Here is a 21,164-nt window from a genome sequence, read left to right on the forward strand (position 1 = left end):
CCGCGGTACCCTGAGACCTGGCCCGACCATCACTCGCTCTCAACACCCGAGGTGAGGCCTGATCCAACTTGCCGCCTTCCTCAATCCTAAGTATAAAGGCATGGTATGGCTAGGCTGATAACATAACACGTATCACTGCATAGCACATGTTTAGTGTCAGAACCGTAACGTATCTGAAGCTGATGACTGAGGACAGCTTGTGTACCGTGTTTTTACATTGCGGATGCACATGCCGGATCTACAACCAATGAGCGCCTCGGGTACTGTGTCTCGTACTCGGATTGGCTGAGTGCTTCAGCGCAATGGTAGGTGTGTTTACAAAGTTGAGTCTCTCCTATTCGCAGACAACTCTCGGAATCTATTCAGTTGTGGGATTGGCTGTTTTACGACCCGGAAGTACTGACAATTATAGACTAATGTCACTCACTTGTTAAAAATATTCAATAACGGGCGACAGGGATTAATCTCAGTACAGGACTATACTAGTAAGTAATGTACTGCTAGGTTCCTTAGTTGGAGGACGAGTTGGTTAGCGTATGCTGAATGCATAGGCATGCTATCTTTTCTTGAATTAGGTCAGACGTTTGGAATGTAGTCGGTGCCACATGTATTTGTCTCTAATATGTGCCGAACTCGTACTGGCCCAAACCAGCGTTGTTAGTTTGTCAGTTGGGCTTTAAGTGAGTCTGGTCTTCCTAGTACTTTGTCCCACAGTAATTAAAATAACTGACTTTGAAACGGGTCCTTACCAGACTATATTCCTGTTCTTAACTTTACAGGCTAAACACTTATCAATTTAGCAACAATCCCTCTATTAACGTCTACTTTAATCTGTATTAGCGACGCAACCTGTGTTTGTTAATATTACACCTGCTTTACTTTATCTTGCATTCTCGAAGAGTATTTCGTTTTTCCATACGTTGTGTTCTGGATTTTTTCGTTCATGCAACACATGCGACTTCTATAACGGTGAGTGCAGGGAGTGGATGGGTGTTCGTGATTGGGCACAGTTGAGACCTCTGGAGTGCTTACTGTGTCTGTCATTGGGTCATACACCTATTAAGACTACATGCCCATTCAAACCTTAGCCTCTCGACAGAGTACACACACTGCGTGGTCACATATATGCCAGTTCTAATTCCTTTTGCACGTGAATGAGGTATACACAGCTATTGAGCGCGCCAAAAGTAAAGAAAATGTGTTTACACGAGCGAAATTGGAGGTGTGGGTATAAGGTTGAGCAAACAGTAAAGGAAAGGGAGTTAAGAATGTTTTCACTCAGTAATGTTTAATTTACAGACATATTTGCAAAATCAAAACATTTTTAATTTTCATTATTCACAATATTGTTGTTTCTCATTTATCTAATACTGTTAACAAGCATTGGGACAGCCAAGAGGTCTAGCATGTTTTAGGTCTATGATCGTTGTGTGTTGTTGCAATAACGGGAAACTTGAAATGTGAAACAAAAACTGGGTAGGTCGCATGCTGGGTCCGGCACAGGATTCTACTCTACATTTTTTAGGCAATGCCCTTAAATTATACAGGCCACACCTCTTGGAAAGGCATCCCAGTTATTCTTCTTTGGTTACTCCCACTTTACAGACATTTCCATGTTTTTAATCTCACTAAAACAATGTGTATCTGGTTTTGGTAACAAGCTTTGAAATCCAGTGTAATAGAATAAACGGGCCGTCTTTGAAAGTTTATGGGGACACCCGTTTTTCTTGACTGGGCTTATTTGCTGGAAATGCAGTAGGGACTGATCGTGGATTTGTGGTCAGATCTTCTCTAGTGTGGCCGACTTTCCACTGTAACTTTTCAGGACACTTTGCTTGTGCAGTGCCAGGATGTTTGTTTTTTAAGGAGGTGGTGCTGAGTCCAGTAGCACATTCTTGACGTTTACATTCATACTAAGCTCTTCCAAATCTGACCCATAGTATTTTGTAAGATTGGGTGGATTGGGGCCACACTCTTTTATTTATGTGAGCCCATACTGCAGACACACAGCGAACCCTGAATTCTACCGGTCATTACTTTTCCAAATACCTTTAATGTGGGAATTTTAAAGTTGTTTTTAGTCTGAATTGCTCTAATCTTTACGGGGTGGGGGGGAATCTTAATCGCATTCTTCGATTTTTACTTGACTCAGGACTACTGTAATTTTAATTTAAGTAGCTACTGTAGTGAGAGGAAACCTTGCCCTTTCATATGCATGTATGCATTTCACTTTCATTTGGGGTAATACGAACTCTGTTTTTGGGGCATTCCTGAATAACTTGAACCTGGGAGCAGAGCACCTTTTTTTCTCTGACTCCTGGTGCCTAGCTGAGACACCATTTGGAGTGTGAGTGTAGAATTATGCATTCTGTTGACGCACCAAAGGCAAGCCTCTATGCGCCCAGACTGTGTCCAGCGTCTGCCAGGCTTTTATTCGATGAAGTCCTTGTTTTTTAACAGTAGCTCCTGCCACCCATCGAAGCCTTATCTCCCCTCCTGCAAGGCTTCTTTTAGCTTTGTTTGTGAGGCATGTGGCTTAACCCTTAACGCAACATGCACTGCAGCATTAACGCAAATTAAACCCTGTGACCTTGTCGGAACCCCTCAGCTTCCTAGTAAAAGTAGGTCAGTGAATGTAATCTCCTTGAAAACATCTTTTAAAACTAAAAGAGGGTTAAAATGTGCACATTGGGGGCTAATTTGGAACAGAAGAAATTCCATGATGGCCGCCAAGAAACAACCAGCAGTGCAGCATTCTAGTGTTGCTAATCTGAAGGCAGCGATAGAATGTTCGGCAAACTTTCCCTCAGAACCTTGCACTTCACCATAAATTCCTGAGGAGTATGAAGCCTTTTCCAGTTCTCGGCGCAAAAAGCTAGTCAGGGTAGTTCGTCATGTGTTCGGCGTTTAGTTTTCATCTCATTAGAGTTTCTTGGTTACATGGAGCATAGTGTGTTAATTCTGAGTTGAGCAAGTAAAGTCTTTCTATGTTATTATTCAGAGACCATCAGCTAGAGGGAGCGGCTCCATTTTTCTAGGGAGTTTAGCGTCCCTATTCCTGCTCAACTTCATTATTTATTTATTTTTTCTCATTTTCAGAGTCCGCACAAGCAGCGAGAGTAGATACCTAATTTTTTTTTCTCTCTCAAGAGACAATAAATCTGGCCATTAAAAAATGGATCTAGCGTACCTATGGAGTGTATAAATTTAAAGCAGGGTATAAATTTAAAGCAGGGCAAGAGGCAATATATTCTTGGTCTAATAAGATAATAGTTGTTGTAAACGAATACTTACCAGTCTCCAGGGTCCCTGCTCTTTCATTATTCAGTCCTATTTTCCCGAAGAGGTAATATTATCTGGTAAACATGATAAAGAAAAAGAGTTATTAAAACCAGAAAATTCCTGACCTTCACAGAAAAAGAGCAGTCTCAGAGTTTATATTAAAAGAAAAAACTACAGAAGCAGCATATCGCTACTTGGATGATTTCTATTAAGTAGAGTAATTATAGAAGAGCGGCATTAGTCAAGTCTGTTTGGGGTATGTACTTAACGTTTGAACGAAAAGTTGTTTTTTCAATGACATTGTTCTTCAAAATATCGTGCTACAGAATAATAAGGAGTAAATGGTTGTTTGCATACCATTATTTTACAGTTCTTTGTACTAGTTCCAAAAGTACTCGCTAAAGGATTAAATACAGCGTATAGCGGAGTACAAGAAGAAAAGGAGAGGAATCAAAAGAAAGACTTGGCTGTCTCTTCTCTCTCCCCAACCCCTTTTCCCCCCTTTAAGTTCTTCCATCACTATAGATATAATTGGATGACTGGGGAAATTGGGGAGGGGTATTGGGAACGTTTGTCTTTCTGCTTCTGTGCATTAAGTGGTAAAGCATCTGACAGAGTGCAGTTCCCATGCAGTTTTTGCACCTGAGCAGAATGGCAGAAGGTTTAGATCTTAAAGTAGGTGAAGTATTAGAGGGAATTCAAAAATAATTTATGGCAGTCACAGATGAGAACAAAAATCTGAGACAAGACATTTCTAGAAGAGAAACATCAGATTTAGCAATTAAGATGAATAGTTTAGTAGCAGGATCCAGTTTTAAAATTCCTTCACCAAATGAAGAAGGTTTCAGTGATACTTCAAACCCACTGCCCAAGATCACTAACCAAGTTATTGTTGTCCCCAGTGATTCCATTAGCTCCTCCAGAGCGATTTATCGGAGATCCCCAAAAGGCACAGATATTTTTAACCCAATGTACTTTGCATTTTATGTGCCGTCCTGCGGTTTTCACAGACGGGTATTCACAAGTTCCCTTCATACTATCCTATCTTAGTGGAGACGCCGCATCAAGGTCAATGGGAATTAGTCTCCAGAAATGATGCAGCTTCGTACGTCCTTGAATTCAAGAAGGAATTTTCTCAGAATGATTGATCGACGTAAAGCATCACAAGCAACTGACAACGTGTTAATGGAAATAAGGCAAGGAAATCAAGACCTAATAGCTTGCTTAGCCCAGTTCAACAAGCTGGTGGTAGAAACTGAATGGCTGAAAAATAAAAGTGCTGCAGTATTTTATCGAGGCTTGAAGGATGAACTCAAAGATGTTCTTGCTCAAGTACCGAACAGACCCACGGAAATTTCAATTTCAGCTTTGATAGATTTGGTCTTAGAAATAGATTTTCGTCAAAATGAAAGAAGAGGAGAGAAGAAACTATATTTTTGTTCAAGCATACCAAGATTTGATCGAGTAAAGACAAAAGTTTCTAAGATAATTGAAGGTCAGCACGGTGCAGAGTCTATGCAATTTTAACTATCCGAGGACCACTGTCTAAGGAAGAGAAAACAAAGAAAATTAAATAAGCAATGCCTCTACTGTTGTGTTAGTGGACATTTTGTCTGGAATTGCCCAAAGAAACCCAAGCAGTCCCTGAAGGAAAACTTGCAGCACCAACAGTAGGAGGAGTTGGACTGATGAGTGCGGATTTGTACACCACTCCCAAGGATCACTTACTGGCTAACACCTTACAATCCTCCTCTCCTCATCTGATTATGTCCATGTCACTTAAGTTTAGAGAAAACTATTTGAAATGAATCTCTGTAATGGTAGATTCTGGTGCTATATGCTACTTCTCTGATCTGAAATTTGCTGTAGGGAATGATTTGAAGGCCCTCTGAAAAGAAAAGTGTGGCGGTCTGAGAAGTTGACGGAACAAATCTTTTGTCTGGACCCATTGTAAGTCACACTGAGTCACTAGAATTAGAATCCACAGAAGGTCATTGTGAGACTCTGTAGTTCAATTTAATGGGCGCCCGCAGTTCCAGCTGATTTTGGGGTTACCTAGGCTCACAGAGCACAATCCAGTGATCGATTGGCATGCTCGATCAATTGTAATGGACTCAGAATTTTGTAAAGAGAATTGCTACAAGAACACTGAATCCCACCATAAGCTTACTCCTGCCACTCTTCTGTGTGAAAGAGGGGCCACAGTTTGTGTTATCCATACTATAGAAATACCCCTGGAGTATACAGATTACCAAGATGTCTTTGGTGAGATTGAGGCAGAGAAGCTTCCTCCACATAGGACTTACGACTGTAAAATAGAGCTAGAACCGGGCTCCAGTCTACCTTGTAGCAGAATATACGCCCTAACTAAAAAGGAGAATCAACATTTGAAGGAATATATCCAGAAATATCTAGACCATGCATTTATCCAGCCCTTCCAATCGCCAGTTTCTTTGTCACTTTTCTTCATTCCTATGAAGGAAGGAGAGTTGAGGACCTGCATTGATTATAGGGACATCAATCGGATTACAGTAAAAAAAACAATATTCTTTGCCCCTAATCTCAGTCATGTTAAACCAGGTAAAAGTAGCACGAATATACCGGAAACTAGATTTGAGAGAGGTCTATCATCTAATTCAAATTAGAGACGTTGACAAATGGAAAACAGCCTTAAGAACTAGGTATGGGCTTTACGAATATCAGGTAACGCCCTATGGGCTCTGCAATGCTCCAGCAGCTTTTCAATACTTCATCAACGATGTTTTAAAAGAATACATTGATCAGTGTGCCATAGTATATATTGATGACATCTTGATATACTCAGATTCAGAGGAGGACCATGAAAGACATGTGAAAGGAGTATTGCAGAAGCTAAGAGAAAACAGCTTTTTTGTAAAATTGGAAAAATGTGGTTTCAGTGTAAAATTGGTGGAATTCCTAGGGATTTTTTCTCTCTCCTGCAGGAATAACTATGGATGAACAAAAGATAAAAGCGGTTACAGATTGGAGGTCTCCACGGTCAGTGAAGAAGGTACAAAGTTTTATAGGCTTTGCAAATTTTTACAGAAGATTTATCCAGGATTTTTCCAAGAAATTAATTCTCCTCAAACACCTGTTAAGAACAGGATTTCCCTTTGAATGGTCTAATGAAGCCGAAGGAGTGTTAACATCTTTAAAAAGCGATTTTACCACAGCCCCAATCCTGCTTCATGCAGATCCATCTGAGCCATTCTTTGTGGAGACAGATGCTTCAAATTTGGTCTTAGGAGGGGTATTGTCTCTGCATAAGAAAACAGGACAGTTGCATCCAGTTGCATTTCGATCATGAAAATTGACCCGAGCTGAGGTAAATTATACCATCACGGAAAAGGAGTTGCTAGCAATAAAGGATGCCTTTAAAGAAAGGAGGCACTACCTCATGGGAGCTAGACATACAGTCATGGTTTAGATCATTGTAACTTGAAATGTTTTAAATCAGCAAGAACGTTGATGCTGAGACAACTATGATGGTCCTTGTATTTTGCCGATTATGATTTTGTCATCACTTATCGACCCAGGACAAAGAATGGAAAAGCTGAATCACTGCCTAGATTGTGCACAGATAACTTGCAGGAAGAGGTTGAAAACCAAAACCTCATCCCTGAAGAAAACGTCATAGAAGCAATGCTCAAAGAATCAATAGAAGAATCAGTACAGGAATCAATGAGCTGGGAAGAAATGAAAGAATGGGCTGGCCAACAACCTACAAGAGAAATTCAGGAAAACTTGCCATACCTTGACGGTGAACTATATCTACCAGCGCAGGCGTTGCAGGAAAGGACCTTAAGAGTGTCATGATAATCTGCTAGCTGGACATAAAGGAACTCAGAAAACTGAAGACCTGGTGAAACTCAGATTCTTGTGGCCCAAGATGACGAAGGATATGCGTCAGTATGTGGCTACTTGTGAGGTTTGCGCTTGGGGAAAATCGGAGAGACATTCCCATAAGGTGTAGTTACAACCGTCACCCAATCTACCCCATCCACGGTACACTGTGACCTTAGACTTGATAGTAGATCTACTGTCGAGTCAGGGTTTCGATACAATCTTAGTTTGTGTATATACTTTCACTAAAATGGCCCATTTTGTCCGCCTAAAAGGAGTGCCTACCAGAAGAAAATTAGCACAAATCTTTAGCCAGAATATTGTACGGGCACATGGAATTCCAAAGGTGATTGTTTCAGATCGAGGCTCTCAATTTCTGTCACATTTATGGAGAGCCTTTACTAGTAAATTGAATATTGAGACAAGATGCTCCACTAGTTATCATCTTGAAACTGATGGGCAGACTGAGAGGACAAATCAAGAACTGGAGCAATATTTGAGACTGTATCTATTCGACCAGGAAGGAGATTGGTCCAAATACCTTTAGGCAGCTGAATTTGCTCTTAACAATGCTAGCAACGTGTCCAGAGGTTATTCACCTTTCTATCTGAATTCAGGTAGGCATCCCAATCTTTCAGTGAATTTCTGAGAGGTAGCTGTTCCAGCAGTATAAAATTTAGTTCAACATATGGCTTTCATACACAAATCAGCAACAGAGAATTTAACTAAGTCTAAGGAAAGTTATACATTCTATGCAGTCAGGAAAAGGAGAGCGCCTGATCTAAAAAATGGGGACAATTTTTGACTAAATAGAAAGAACCTCCGACTCAAGGGCAATAGGAAGTTGCAAAATCGATTTGTGGGTCCATAAGCCATAGAGGGAAATTTGAACTCCGTGACCTATAAATTAAAATTGCCGAAAAGTGTAAAGATACATCCAGTATTTAACGTTTCTTTGCTTAAAAAGATCCAAAAAGGTCTAAGAATAACCCTACTCTCAACACCAATAGAGACAGAAAAGGGACCTGAGTTGGAGGTTAAACAAATCTTAGATTCAAAAGAAACAAGTGGTCATGTTTGCTATTTAATCGACTGAAAAGGATACGGTCCAGAGGAGAGATCCTAGGAGTTGGTTTCTGATGTTCATGCTCATCAACTCACTAGAGCCTTTCATAAAAAATTTCCTTGCAAAACCAAGCCGGGAGGACCTACCTTGTTTGGGGGGGGGGGGGGGGGGGTTACTGTCAGAACCCCTCTGCTTCCTAGTAAAAGTAGAAGGTCAGTGAATGTAATCTCCTTGAAAACATCTTTTAAAACTAAAAGAGGGTTAAAATGTGCACATTGGGGGCTAAATTGGAACAGAAGGAATTCCATAATGGCCGCCAAGAAACAACCTCCAGCGCAGTATTCTAGTGTTGCTAATCTGAAGGCAGAGATAGAATGTTCGGCAAGCTCTCCCTCCGAACGTTGCACTTCACCTGAAATTCCTGACGAGTAAGAAGTCTTTCCCAGTTCTTGGTGCGAAAAGCTAGTCAAGGTAGTTCGTCGTGTGTTCGTCGTTTAGTATTCATCACGTTCAAGTTCCCTGGTTCATGGAGAATTGTGTCTCAATTCTGAGTTGAACAAGTAAGGTCTTTCTATGTTCTTCCCAAACCGTCAACTAGACAGAGTGGTTAAGTTTTTCTAGGGAGTTTAGCGTCCCTATTCCTGCGCATGCTCTTTTTTTTTTTTTTTTATTTTTTTTTATTTGAGAGTCCGCACAAGTAGATACATCGCTTTTCTCTCTCTCTCAAGAGACAATAAATCTGGCAGTTAAAATCTTCGATTAAAAAAAATGGATTTGGCGTACCTTTGGAGTGTATGTAGTTAAAGCAAGGCACGAGGCAATATATTCTTAGTCTAATAAGACGATAGTTGTCGTAAACTAATACTTACCAGTCTCTAGGGTACCTGCTCTTCATTCTCCAGTCCCCTATTCCCGAAGACATAGTATTATCTGGAAAACATAATAAAGAAAAAGAGTTAATATTAAAACCAGAAAATTCCCTACCTTTACAGAAAAAGAGAAGTCTTAAGAGTTTATATTAAAAGAAAAAACTACCAAAGCAGCATATCTCTACTTGGATAGTTTCTATTAAGTAGAGTAAGAATAGAAGAGCGGCATTAGTCAAGTCTTTTTGGGGTATGTACTTAACGTTTGTATGAAAAGTTATTTTCTCAATTACATTGTTCTTCAAAATATTGCACTTCAGAATAATAAGGAGTAAATGGTTGTTTGAATACAATTATTTTTACAGTTCTTCGTACAATTTCCAAAATTACTTGCCAAAGGATTAAATACAGCTTGTGTGGTGGAGTACAAGAAGAAAAGGAGAAGAACCGTGAGAAAGACTTGGCTGTCTCTTCTCTCTCCCCATCCCCTTTCCCTCCTTTAAGTTCTTCCGCCATTCTAGATATAATTGGATGACTTAGGGAATTGGAGAGGGGTATTGGGAACACTCGTTGTTCTCCTCCTGTACATTAAGTGGTAGAGCACCTGACAGACCTCTACCCAGCACAGCCCCCTATCACGGATATTGGGGAACTGTCTGGTCAAGCCAGCTTTAAGGCTTGTCTTATTAACTGCAGGTCGCTCTCAAAACACTTGTCTTACATCTTTGTCCTACTGTCTGATTACAATTAGGACTTTATATTCTTTCCTGCACCTGTTTTTAGACAGGTGCAGGTAAATTAAAACAAGCAAACAATACAATTTGTTAAAGCCACATTTCATTTAGCTGTCGGTGCAGCTAGGCAAAGGCTCAGTTAATTAGTTTAGAGACAACTTACGCTAACTTAAACTCACAATTTATATTATTTTGAAATTCACTCTTTCAGTCCCTCCCTCTGATGACATAAATATTCACAAATCACACTACACTTCAAACTTTCATCCAATATCTTTTGTTTTTTCTTTCTCATTTCTTCCAAGACTTTTAAATCAACAATTTCGAATTTCATATCTTTTAATTCAGTCTTGTTTCTCTTTCTTTTCTTTGTTGTCGTTTTCTCTTTCGAACACCTACAGTTTAATCCAGTTGTTAAACATATTACTTCAAAGAACTTAAAGATAAACATTACAACAATTATGCAAAATGAGGTTCTGAGGAATGGTGTTAAAACTTTATTTATCATTATTCACCCTTCATATCTTCATCATCAACGACATAATTATAACTACATTTACTCTTTTCAATCATCTCTAACATTTCCAGTTTTTCACATTTCTTACGGATCTTAAATACAACTCCTTTACTTTCTTCTTCAATTCTAGATATAGGATGAATCTTTGAATTTCTTACTCTCTCTTCAGGTTCTTCTTATAATACAGGCTCAATTGTGTCATTCAAATTTCAATAAATTTTCACTCATTAAATTCTCTAATAAAATGTAATACTACTTTCTTGTTAATCACATTACCATGTTGATATCCCTAAGTAATCTATTACTACTAGAAATAGATCCTAACTCCGGAATATTAGGAAGATTCTCTATTGGAAGATCAACATAAACATCCTTTATCTCTAAGACATCTTGACTATGAAGAATCAGTACAAAGTCCCTACAGGACAAGCTATAGAAAAGTGGAAGTTGATTGTAGGTTGCCAACTCTGAAACAAAAACTGAAAAGTGTGTGCAGACACAACAATTTGGGGCATTTGTTATAAGAAGATGCTCTTTTAATAAACTAGCGTAGGTGTTCTCACTAAAATGGTCTTATTTCATCCTGGGGCCCTCTGCTAAAGAATGGACATATCCTGGCTTTCCACAGCTTCAGTAAATCTTATCAGCTGTTATTTTGAAGAAGACCCTTCCACTGTTGGAGTACTCCACAATCACCCAATGGTACTTTGGATAAGCCATCAGTTTTCATATGGAGCTACAAAAACACGCCTGACATAATGTTGTGTGCACTTCCCAGTTGGGCGGCTCGGTGTAGGGAGAGTATTTATGACATAGACAAATGCTTGAAATGAATGCATTGTATATTGTGAAGGAAAGAAAATATGAAACTGATGCATAGAAGCCACAGTCATCCACATGGTTATCCTTACATGTTGAATGTCTCAAAATAAGAGGCTTCTACACTGACCACAGAAGGTATAACGGGCATCCATTGTTCCCTTCGTTTGTGAAACGTACTTCATGGCTTTATTGTGTCAATGGTGGCATGCCAAAAAACTATTCTCTTGGAGTTGCAAGTATAAATAGACCCCATATTGGTTTTGCTCAAAAGTCAGTACCATATATGTAAAACTTTTTGCTAAAGAAATGAATGCCTCCATGCTATTTCTCCTCAATTTATCACCTTACTACCTGTCCCTACCCTGCCTGTCCTTGCCTTCTACTCAAACACCATCATCTCCCAGTGCTCACATCTGGCATCAACCCCACTTTTGTCAATTAATGTGGAAACATTTTGATTGTAAAGGGCCAGCTATACTTACTTTGCCCATGCTTTTCAGGTAGAAGCCTACCAGGCAGCATAGCTGTCTGTTTGCTAAAGACTTCTTGGGGACATTCTGAAAGATGAACTAAGAATGCATTCTTACCATTGGCCTTGTGGTTTGTTGCTCACATTTGCTTGCTTTCTATTTGCTGCCTTTATTTGTTTCAGGCTCTATCACGCTCCACTCTGCAAGACTCCACAACACTCCTCCTCATTCTACATCACTCCCCAACCCACCACTCCACTCTGTGCCCCTCGCACTCTGTGCCCCTCGCACTCTGTGCCCCTCGCACTCTGTGCCCCTCGCACTCTGTGCCCCTCGCACTCTGTGCCCCTCGCACTCTGTGCCCCTCCACACCCCTCTACACCACTCCATGACCCTCTACTTCACTCTATTTCACTCCACAAACCTCCACTCTACTATATGCCACTCCACTCTATACCACTTCAATCTACGACTCTCTGCTCTTCTTTATGCCACTCCACTCTAAGGCCCTCTACTCCATTCTACGCCACTTCACTCTGACACTCTATTCTGCGCAACTACCCCTACGCCACTTTACTCCACTCTTCTCCACGACACACTACTTCACACCACCCCACTCTGACACTTTCCTCTCTACCCCATTCCTTGCCCCTCCACTCTACACCCTTCCACTTTATGCTTCTATGCACTACTCCACTCTACTTCTCAACACTTCAGCCCACTCTAACACTCCACTCCATTCTACACCACTCCACACCCTTCCCGCCACTCTATGACCCTCTACTCTACTCTGTGACACTCCAATCTACTACCCTCTACTCCACGCCACTCCAATCTGTGACCCTCTACTCTACACCACTCAAATTTAAGACCCTCTACTCTGTCACCACACGACCCTCTGCTCTACTGTAAGAAAGTGCCCTCTTTTTGCATGGTTGCCCCCACTTTTTACTAAACTGCTGATGTACTTTGACTGAGTGTGCCCCAGGCTCCTGCCAAACAGGTACCCAGGTCCTAAGCTCTTTCCCTAAAACTGCATTGGAAACAAAACCCAATTGGCACTCACTGGCCACAGGTCAGCCCCTTGTAAATGGTACCACAGGTAACAAGGGCACTGTGGCCAGGGAAGGCCTATAAGGGCTGCAGCACTTATTATGCCACCCTTAGAGGCCCTGTACTTTTACACACACACACACACACACACTACCTTTGCAGGCTGCGTGTTTTGGTGCAGAACATAGTGAAGAGTCAACATGGCACACATCCCTGTGTGCCATGCCTACAACCCACTGCCCTGGCATAGATCAGCCACCCCTCTAGCTGGGTGCACTATACCAGTGGTGAGGGTACAGGTGCATAAGCCCTGTACCCCTACAGTGTCTAAGCCAATTCTTAGACACTGTAAGTGCAGTAATGTCATTTAGAGTATGTGGTGCGGGTAGTTTGTCATTAAAAACTCCATAGTACCATAATGGCTTTACTGAAAACTGGGAAGTTTGGTATCAAACTTCTCAGCACATTAAACTCACACTGATGCCAGTGTGGGATTTAATAAAAAATGCACACAGAGGGCATCTTAGAGATGCCCCCTGAAAAACGACCTAACACTAGTGCCTAGGCTGAATGGCTGCTCCCCAGCTGCCACCACCAGACATGTTTCTGGACCCCTAGTTCGAGAGCCTGCTGCTCTCGGGGGTCTGAAACAATGCACATCCTGGGACAAGGCGCAAAGCCACCTCCCCTAGGATGGGAAGGATCCACGAAGGGGAAGCTTCAAAGGTTTGCCACCTTTGTGAGCGTCCCCAGGCCTAATGCTGCTTCCAGCAACAGGCCCCCACCGGCTCAGGCCCCCACTTTGGACAGGAGAATCGGCGGGAAAACCAAGTGAGGAAGGGAGGTGTGCCCACCTTTGCCAACCCCACCCCTCCGGTGGGGGAGGCGAGGTGAAGCACAACTCTGTCCCCGCCATCTTGCAGATGGGGGGGACCCAGCCAACCAGAGTGAGGCATATGCCCCCTCCCACTGGAGGGTGGCATAATAGGGGGTGTACCTTCCCCAAGGAAGGGACCCATTGGTCCCAACCTTTACTTACCTGTAACACCCCTAAATCTAGTATTTAAGGGCACCCCTGAACCTTGCCTCCTCAGACATGAACCAACTAAGAAGAAGGACCGAAGAAGCCATGATAAAGCTAAGATGAGGAGGACGCCCACTGACTGGGCCCCATCCCTACTGTCCTGTACCCACCTCGAACCTGCAGAAGCGAAATTCCGGTATATCCTGCAGCCAGCAGCCTCAAGAACCCAAAGGACCTGCCCTGCCTTCCACCCCAAAGACTCTGTCGCCAGTGAACACTGGATTTGTTCACCCACAGACTCTGGCTCCGGGCCAAATCCATGAGTCTGCACCACTCTGCACCCGACGCCCACTGCCCGAGTTCATGTGGCCCAACACCATGAGGAGGTCTCCCCGGCAATCCTGACCTGAGATCTGGTGATCTCTGTCCTGCTTCGACCCTCTCCACGACGCCTGCAGTCTCTTTCTGGAGGATCCCCCGACAGTCACCGGAGCTGGTAAGAAAACCCGATGCCTAAAGACACCCCTGCACCCGACGTCCCACGGCCTTGGGTGGCCCAACCGACGGTGTCCCAGCATCCCCAGGCATCCCAACTTACTTCGCCAACCGGTGGTCCCCTCCAGAAGATCTTCGTCCCTGAGCCTTCAGTCTTTGTCAAAACTGGAGACTCCCTACTGAAACCAACAGGGCACCCAACGCCAAAACAGCACCCTGCCCCCAGCTGCCCGTACGCCGCTGCGGGTGCACTTTGGGTGCTAACTCGGATCCCCCTTCGCCCTGAGCCTAAAACCAGGATCTTTGCCCCCACAGCCCTGTGGCCTGCTAGTGAGCAGCCACCAACCGGAGGCCCCCTATCCCCTATTGGATAACATTGGGCCTCAGCACTCTGCACCTGGCTGCCCTAGTGCCACTGAGGGTGCTTTGAGAGTGCATCCTTGACCCTGGGGGAACCCTTGTTCGACTCCAGAAACTCAACCCCAAAGACAGCGTACTTACCTGTTTACCGATAACTTAATTTCTCTCCATAGGAATACATCGACTGTTTTCCATTGAATAAAGTTCTAAGTGTGGAGTTGATTTGTATGAAAAAACTACAAATGTGTAAAACTGATCTTACTTACCTTTTCTCTAGGAAATGTCCCAGTGTGATATCTAGGCATATCACACTGAGTAGAAAAAGTTACGTAAAAAGTAATCTGAACAGTAATTTAGACATTTAAACTTACCTGTATTTCAATCAGTTGCATTGGAACCTGCATTCAATTGTAAAACACTGAATAAGATTTTGCAAAGCATGTATTTCACTTACCTGTGCCAGGCTTGGCTTGGTTCTAGAAATAAAATAACTTAATAATATTTTTATACAAACAAAATTGATCTTAGTTTAGTCTTTGAGTGTGTGACATCATTTGCTGATTGAGTATGTACAACAAATGCTTAACACTACCCTCTGATAAAGCCTTACAGCTCGCCCACACTACCACACATGGAGAGTAAGGGGCTATCTACTTTTACCTCTGCCTACCTTTAGGGTTCCACTGGACTCTGCACACTATACCTCAATTTGGTATAGTATATACAGAGCCAGCTTCCTATATCTACTCTATGCCACTCCAGTCTACGACCCTCTACTCTATGGCACTCCAGTCTATGACACTCTATTCTACGCCACTCCAACCTATTACCCTCTACTCTACTCTGTGCCACTCCAATCTACGACTCTACTTTATGCCACTCCAACCTACGACACTCTACGCCACTCCAATCTACGACCCTCTACCGTATGCCATTCCAGTCTACCACCCTCTACTCTATGCCACTCCAGTCTACGACCCTCTAATCTACTCTGTGCCACTCCAATCTACGACCCTCTACTCGACTCTATTTCACTCTACTCCACTCTACCCAATTCCCTCTACACCACTTTACTCCACTCTATGCCATCCCACTCTGACATTGCACTCCTCTTTATTACTTTCTGTGCCCCTCCCCTCAACGCCCCTCCCCCCACTCCTCTCTACCTCGCTCCCCTCTACTCTACTCCACTCTATCCCACTCCAATCTACGACCCTCTACTCTACGCCTTTTCATGACTCTCTACTCCTCTCCATGACTCTTTGCGCCACTCCACAACCCTCTACTTTACTCTGTGCCACTCCACTCCATGACCCTCTAATCTGCGCCACTACAATCTACGACCCTCTACTCTGTCACTTCCAATCTACGACCCTCTACTCTGTGCCACTCCATGACCCTCTACTCTACACGACTCCACTCTATGGCCCTCTACTCTATGCCACTCCAAACTACGACCCTCTACTCCACTCTGTGCCACTCCACTTTGTGCCACCCCACTCTATAACACTCCACCCTACGACATGGCACTCCCCTCTACTTCATTCTGTGCCCCTCCACTCTGTCACTCTACTTTACTTCATGACACTCTCTCCATTCTACACCAGTGCACTACGCACCACTCTACGCCACTCTCCTCTATGCCATTAACTTTTAGCCATGCTGAGTAGCAGCCACCCTGGTGTGCAGCATGGCTGAAACATACTGATAAAGCCAATAGACCATACATAGCCGAGATCTATAGGCTTTGACTATGCTTGTTGGTGCCTTTGCTTCTAAATGTATTGTCTATCTTGGGACAGGAGACCGATGATAAACATGCCAAATATTCAAAGACTGCTGTTCTTACATGCACAGGTAGTTATGTTCTATTTGTGAGTTCAGATGTTATTTTTTTTTAACTATTCTTTCATTTTTAAATGTGTTTTTAAAATAAAGTTAAACCAATATGTTACTAAACATCTAGGCTCAGACTTTGTGTAAAGTATGTCTATATATCTGTTTTTCACTTTGTCATTTGTATTCATGACTACTGATGTCATTGCGACCTCTGGTGTTGCTGTGAAGATGGAAAATGCATTTTTGTTTTAGTTATTTCGACAAATAAATACAAAGGGAAAGTAATTAGTATCTTACTAAATAGCTACACTGAAACCTTATGTAAAATAGGTCTAAGTTTTTTTACACTTTGTCTAAAACAGCCGTTATTCCCAGTCTGTCCTTGGCAATGTCACTCATAGAATCATACATGCACTACTTGTCCAATCATCAAGGACGTACTTTCTCCATCACTCTGCAGCCTCCTGGCATAGTACCAGTTGGGGGGTGAAGTTCCCTTGGCTACTGACGGTATTTTGGGCCAAGTATCCCTATTGTTACCTCCAGCAAGTTCCACACAGTCAGTTTGCTAAGAGCTCTTCGGAGGCCACACACCCTTTCTGCACCACTCTGCAAACACATCTCCTGGCACACAACTGGTTGGGGAATAAAGTTGCCTTGAATGCCGAAAGACCTTGGGGCCCAAGAAACCCTCCTGGTACTTTCTATTAGTCCTACTCAGCGGGATTTATGAGAGCTGGTCAGAGGCCCTGCCTTCTTTCTACACAATTCTGGAAAGGCCATTGCTACTGAAAAAAAAATGGAAATTCATTGCAAAAAACAAAGGTTACAAGTAAGTTCCAGTTAGAAATTAGCATTTAAAAAACCATGGAAATTCACTGAAAAAAATCAAAAGTTACAGGGCTGTTATAGTTAGGAAATAGGATTTAAAAAAACAGTTGAAATGTCATCAGTGATGTCACTTACCATGTCATGAGCGAAGTAATATGTGAGGTCATAAGCAGTGCATTGCGGGAGCGCGAGTTATAGTGAGCGCAGCTAACTACAAAAATGCTGAATTTCTCTGGTTTTGTATGAGTGAAATATCAGCCTAATTATAACGTCCCTGTAACCTTTTGTTTTTTTCAGTGAAAATATATATATATATTCACTGAAAAAAACAAAGGTTACAGGGACGTTTATATATATATATATATGTTCCCCAATTCCAGATACGGTTGTCACTGGGTAGTCTTATGTAGGACCACGTTTCCATTGGATACGCATTTTTTGTGTTGCTAATGACTTTTACGCAGTTTGATGAACCTTCACAAAAATGAGTTGCACTCTTCACGTCGTCGCTATGGCCATAGATGCTGAAAATGCCCGAACAGCGAGTCACGCTTGTGCCAGCCCCCCGATGGACTGTTTGTTAAACGCAAGTGAGTAGCTGGGCTGCATCACGTAGCTGCATGTAGCAGATGGCAGTTGAAGAGAGGGGAGACAAGACACTTCATTTCAGCAGCGCTTTGCCTCAGGCAATTCTCGGTGGTTGTGGGCAGAAGATTAGGCCTGTATAACCAATAAATGTGAATGTGTCAGTAATCGTCTGGAGCCAGTGGCTGGCCGGAACAGGTAACCACATCGGGCCCCGCGGGGGGCGGTGGAGTGTACGGCGTGCGGCAGGACACGAAGATATTTTTCTAAAACAAAGGGCACAAAGGAGACAGAAAACAAGGGAAGTAAAAGAAAGAAAAGTTGTGGATAGATATGGCGGAAGGCTCGAAGCAGAGCGACCGGTGACAACAGAAGGGAGAGGTAAGTGACTGATTGTACCCGGTGAGAGTGAGGCACCTGGGAGGAGTAAAGGATTATTTTTTGCCCAAAACTAAGATTCAATCAGTGAGTTACATCGGAGGGAGAAAGCCATGGTGGGGGACCAGTGATTAAATAGCCAGAAGGGAAGATTGGGCAGCTGGTAAAAGAGGCTTGACTACAGACCAATAGATGGCACCAGGGAAAGGTAAACCACGTAAGAGACTGAACAGTTGTCATAAAATGGATTACGCAATAGCAGAGCGAGACAATAACGTAGAGGAGAATGAAGGGAACAATGGAGAAGTAAAAAAAAAAGACAAACCTGGAGCCCTAAAGAGGAAACTCTTAAACAGTAGCCCCATGCAAACTTAGTCGGGGGCATCAGTTACTTAATCGATTAAGGATTTTGTAGAGCACCATTTTAAAAGAAAACAACTATCTTCAGAATCCCAGTTATGTCGTGAAGAACAACCGGCCCAGGGTGAGAATGTCAGCCAGCTATCGTTGGAGGTACAGTTACCCTTCTTAAACTTTCAAGAAATATTAAGTCCTATTGAATCAATCCTGGAACCAAGGCTGTTTTCATCACATCGGCTCCTCGTTTCTTTGGAGGATTGATATTCACAAGGAAAGGGAGGAGATCCAGTAACCCCTCGGAAGAGTTGCAGAAGTAGTGAACAGAACAGTCTCTAACTAAATAAAGAATCAGCACAAACCTATTTCCTAAACCTTGAGATCTCAGCAACTCTATCTGCCTCCATGCTGGACATAATGATGATATTACAAACAAGTTGCAAGGTTTACTAGGGGTATCAATGCGGAATATTGATGTTCTAAAAGCACAAAAGGACCAGCTACAAATTATAGTGGGGGAACTAAAACAAATTAAGGACCATATGCCATCAATAATAAGGCTTGTGGAAGAAGCAAAATCATCAATTAAATCCTAAGGGCACCAGGAAGTAGAGGAAGAGCTCCGATTGTCTAATCTAGGTCCCTAATGATTGTAAAAAAACACATGGAAAAGCAACTAGATATAGGCAATATATCCCCCGGATGAGAAGGAGAAAATGGTTTAAAAAGGTGGCAATGGAGAAAGAGCGGAAATGGAAGTATGTGAGGATAGATAGGAGGCATACGAGTTCAGTAAAAACTGAAAAAAAGAACAAGCAGGAAGGAGTGATTAACCCCAAGACCACTACAATGAATGGAACTTAAATTGCAGAGCAAACAAGAAATAGTGAAAAGGGAAGTAGTCCTCCTACCCAATGTATGAGATATGATGGTCAATCAATCATTCATGTGTTTGCTAAGCGCGACTACCCACCCGTAAGGGTCTCCAGGCGCTGGGGAGGAGTAGAGGCGCAGGTTGTAGTCCATCAAGGAGGGGGTCTGTCAAAGAGCCACGGTTTGATGTTTCTCGTGAAGATGGAGAGTGATTTCTGTCTGAGGTGGAGTGGTAGGGCGTTCCAGGCTCTGGCCACGAGGAATGACCAGGAGCGGCCTCCTGATCTGGTCTTTCTGGCGTGGGGGACTACGGCGTAGGAGAGCTGGGCTGATCGTAGGGTCCTTAGAGGTGCGTGGAATTTGAGCCGGCTGTTCAGGTATGCTGGTCCAGTGTTGTGGAGGGCTTTGTGTGCATGGGTGAGGATCTTGAAGGTGATTCTAGTCTCGATGGGGAGCCAGTGGAGTGTGCTCAGGTGCTGGGAGATGTGGCAGTGTCTTGGCAGGTCGAGGCCCAGTCTTGCGGCGGTGTTCTGGATGTTTTGTAGCTTGCGGGTGAGGTTTTTGTTTATTCCGGAGTAGAGTGCGTTGCCGTAGTCTAGTCTGCTGGTGACTAGGGCGTGAGTGACGATCTTTCTGTGCTCGAGGGGGATCCATTTGAAGGTCTTGTGTAGGAGGCGGAGGTTGTGGAAGCAGGAGGGTGCGACAGAGTTGATCGGATGGTCCATTTTGAGCTCGGAGTCCAGGAGATTCCAAGGTTGCGTGCGTGGTCTGTGGGGGTGGGTGGCCCACCAAGTGTCGTTCCTGTCGTCATCGTGTGGGCCAATGATGAGTACTTCTGTTTAGTTGGTGTTGAGTTGTAGGCAGCTGCTTTTCATCCATTTGGCGACAGCTTCCCTGCCTTTTTGAAAGTTGCTTGGCTGCGTTAGGTTCGTTGGATAGGGAGAGGATGAGTTGGGTGTCGTCTGCGTATGAAACAATGTTGAGTCCGTGGGTTCTGACGATGGGGGCGAGCAGAGCCATGTAGACGTTGAAGAGCATGGGGCTGAGGGAGGACCACTGGGGGACTCCGCAGGTGGTTGGTGTAGGGTCCGAGAAGAAGGGAGGGAGTCTGACCCGCTGCGTTTTGCCAGAGAGGAAAGAGTGGATCCAGTCGAGGGCCTTGTCCTGGATCCCTGCGTCGTGGAGTCTGCATGTTAGGGTGCGGTGGGAGACTGTGTCGAAGGCCGCTGGGAGGTCGAGGAGGATGAGGACTACTGTTTCTCCTTTTATCCAGTAGGGAACAGATGTCGTCTGTTGCTGCCAGGAGGGCGGTTTCTGTGCTGTGGTTTTTTCTGAAGCCGGATTGGGAAGAGTCAAGGATGTTGTGTTCTTCGATGAAGGTGACTAGTTTGATGTTGATGGCTTTCTCGATGACTTTCGCTGGGAACGGTAGCAGGGAGATGGGTCTGTAGCTTTTGAGGTCGGTGGGGTACACCGAGGGCTTCTTCAGGAGGGTGTCGACCTGACTTGTTTCCAGTTGGCGGGGGAAGGACGCGGTCACCAGGGAGTGGTTGATGGTGTGGCGAAGCATGGGTGCGATGGTGTCGGCGGTTCTGTTGAAGATGTGGTGGGGACAGGGGTCCTTGGGGGCCCTGGAGTGGATTGACTTCATCGTCCTCGGTGTGTTTTCGGTGGTGATGGCTGTCCAGCTGCCAATCGTTGGTTTCAGGGTGTCGGGGGTGGCTGGTGAGGGTTCAGTGTGTTGGTTG

The 21,164-nt window shown here is 43.6% G+C and overlaps 1 protein-coding gene across 5 annotated transcripts in view; it reads left to right on the forward strand.

Moving 5' to 3' along the window:
* Positions 1–360: 360 nt before the first annotated feature.
* CCAR1 (cell division cycle and apoptosis regulator 1) overlaps positions 361–21,164 on the forward strand; it is a 2,209,777-nt gene continuing 2,188,973 nt past the window's right edge. For all 5 annotated transcript variants that reach the window (XM_085603559.1, XM_085603560.1, XM_085603562.1 and 2 more), the window contains exon 1: positions 361–485. The gene's annotated coding sequence lies outside the window, so the exon portion shown is untranslated. The remainder of the gene's footprint in view (positions 486–21,164) is intronic.

This window comes from Triturus cristatus, chromosome 1_2 (genome assembly GCF_964204655.1).
Source record: "Triturus cristatus chromosome 1_2, aTriCri1.1, whole genome shotgun sequence".
Lineage (NCBI taxonomy): Eukaryota > Metazoa > Chordata > Amphibia > Caudata > Salamandridae > Triturus > Triturus cristatus.